This window comes from Narcine bancroftii, chromosome 3, assembly GCF_036971445.1.
Source record: "Narcine bancroftii isolate sNarBan1 chromosome 3, sNarBan1.hap1, whole genome shotgun sequence".
In the NCBI taxonomy this organism is placed as follows: Eukaryota; Metazoa; Chordata; class Chondrichthyes; order Torpediniformes; family Narcinidae; genus Narcine; species Narcine bancroftii.
Window position 1 is genome coordinate 18549860 of NC_091471.1, and position 3065 is coordinate 18552924.

Sequence of the window (3065 nt, forward strand, 5' to 3'; positions counted from 1 at the left end):
GTGAAATAGGTCATAGCACGGTCAGCATCATTGGGGGGGGGGGGCACATAAAACTGTCACATGAATGGTAGTTTGTGCCCTTCCCAACCCCGCAAGATGGCTACCCTAATGCTCATGTTTAGATTTGTTTGACGCTGACTTTGCATCACGCGGAAGATGGGAATACCCAAACAGCACAGAATTGAAACCCAAATGGCCACTGTTTATGTTACTAAAACAAAATGAATATAACAAAATATCAATATAGAAGAATGGATGGTTGGAGAAACAGAGGTGATTCAGATATAGGAAAATAAGAAACATCATCAGGTAAAAGAAGCAAAAAGGTGCTGGGAAGAAATTAGACTAAATATCCTCCACATGAACAAAGAATAAATAGAATCCAATCAAGTCTAAATTATATTTAAGTAGTTTTCAAATATGCTTCGACAGCACACGATCCTCTTACCTATTCAGACTTGGAACAACAACTTCAGTTGGTAAAAGTTCAGTAAAGCTTTCCACAAGAACTGGCTGGAGACAAAAATATCTCCCTCTCTTCCCCTTCACTCGATCTTCTATCTTCCCCCCCTCCCCCCACGAAGCCATCCCCCTCACCCCCTCCCCCCCACGAAGCCATCCCCCTCACCCCCTCCCCCCACGAAGCCATCCCCCTCACCCCCTCCCCCCACGAAGCCATCCCCCTCACCCCCTCCCCCCACGAAGCCATCCCCCTCACCCCCTCCCCCACGAAGCCATCCCCCTCACCCCCTCCCCCCACGAAGCCATCCCCCTCACCCCCTCCCCCCACGAAGCCATCCCCCTCACCCCCTCCCCCCACGAAGCCATCCCCCTCACCCCCTCCCCCCACGAAGCCATCCCCCTCACCCCCTCCCCCCACGAAGCCATCCCCCTCACCCCCTCCCCCACGAAGCCATCCCCCTCACCCCCTCCCCCCACGAAGCCATCCCCCTCACCCCCCTCCCCCCACGAAGCCATCCCCCTCACCCCCTCCCCCCACGAAGCCATCCCCCTCACCCCCTCCCCCCACGAAGCCATCCCCCTCACCCCCCTCCCCCCACGAAGCCATCCCCCTCACCCCCTCCCCCCACGAAGCCATCCCCCTCACCCCCTCCCCCCACGAAGCCATCCCCCTCACCCCCTCCCCCCACGAAGCCATCCCCCTCACCCCTCCCCCCACGAAGCCATCCCCCTCACCCCCTCCCCCCACGAAGCCATCCCCCTCACCCCCTCCCCCCACGAAGCCATCCCCCTCACCCCCTCCCCCCACGAAGCCATCCCCCTCACCCCCTCCCCCCACGAAGCCATCCCCCTCACCCCCTCCCCCCACGAAGCCATCCCCCTCACCCCCTCCCCCCACGAAGCCATCCCCCTCACCCCCTCCCCCCACGAAGCCATCCCCCTCACCCCCTCCCCCCACGAAGCCATCCCCCTCACCCCCTCCCCCCACGAAGCCATCCCCCTCACCCCCTCACCCCACGAAGCCATCCCCCTCACCCCCTCACCCCACGAAGCCATCCCCCTCACCCCCTCACCCCACGAAGCCATCCCCCTCACCCCCTCCCCCCACGAAGCCATCCCCCTCACCCCCTCCCCCCACGAAGCCATCGCCCTCACCCCCTCACCCCACGAAGCCATCCCCCTCACCCCTCACCCCACGAAGCCATCCCCCTCACCCCTCACCCCACGAAGCCATCCCCTCACCCCCTCACCCCACGAAGCCATCCCCCTCACCCCCTCACCCACGAAGCCATCCCCCTCACCCCCTCACCCCACGAAGCCATCCCCCTCACCCCCTCACCCCACGAAGCCATCCCCCTCACCCCCTCACCCCACGAAGCCATCCCCCTCACCCCCTCACCCCACGAAGCCATCCCCCTCACCCCCTCACCCCACGAAGCCATCCCCCTCACCCCCTCACCCCACGAAGGCATCCCCCTCACCCCCTCACCCCACGAAGCCATCCCCCTCACCCCCCTCACCCCACGAAGCCATCCCCCTCACCCCCTCACCCCACGAAGCCATCCCCCTCACCCCCTCACCCCACGAAGCCATCCCCCTCACCCCCTCACCTCCACGAAGCCATCGCCCTCTCCCCTCCTCCACGAGCCATCGCCCTCTCCCCCTCCCTCCACGAAGCCATCGCCCTCTCCCCCTCCCTCCACGAAGCCATCGCCCTCTCCCCTCCTCCACGAAGCATCGCCCTCTCCCCTCCCTCCACGAAGCCATCGCCCTCTCCCCCTCCCTCCACGAAGCCATCGCCCTCTCCCCCTCCCTCCACGAAGCCATCGCCCTCTCCCCCTCCCTCCACGAAGCCATCGCCCTCTCCCCCTCCCTCCACGAAGCCATCGCCCTCTCCCCCTCCCTCCACGAAGCCATCGCCCTCTCCCCTCCCTCCACGAAGCCATCGCCCTCTCCCCCTCCCTCCACGAAGCCATCGCCCTCTCCCCCTCCCTCCACGAAGCCATCGCCCTCTCCCCTCCCTCCACGAAGCCATCGCCCTCTCCCCCTCCCTCCACGAAGCCATCGCCCTCTCCCCCTCCCTCCACGAAGCCATCGCCCTCTCCCCCTCCCTCCACGAAGCCATCGCCCTCTCCCCCTCCCTCCACGAAGCCATCGCCCTCTCCCCCTCCCTCCACGAAGCCATCGCCCTCTCCCCCCTCCCTCCACGAAGCCATCGCCCTCTCCCCCTCCCTCCACGAAGCCATCGCCCTCTCCCCCTCCCTCCACGAAGCCATCGCCCTCTCCCCCTCCCTCCACGAAGCCATCGCCCTCTCCCCCTCCCTCCACGAAGCCATCGCCCTCTCCCCCTCCCTCCACGAAGCCATCGCCCTCTCCCCCTCCCTCCACGAAGCCATCGCCCTCTCCCCCTCCCTCCACGAAGCCATCGCCCTCTCCCCCTCCCTCCACGAAGCCATCGCCCTCTCCCCCCTCCCTCCACGAAGCCATCTATCGCCCTCTCCCCCCTCCCTCTCCACGAAGCCAACGCCCTCTTCCCCTCCCTCACGAAGCCATCGCCCTCATCCCTCCTCCACGAACATCGCTCCCCCCTCCTCGAAGCCATA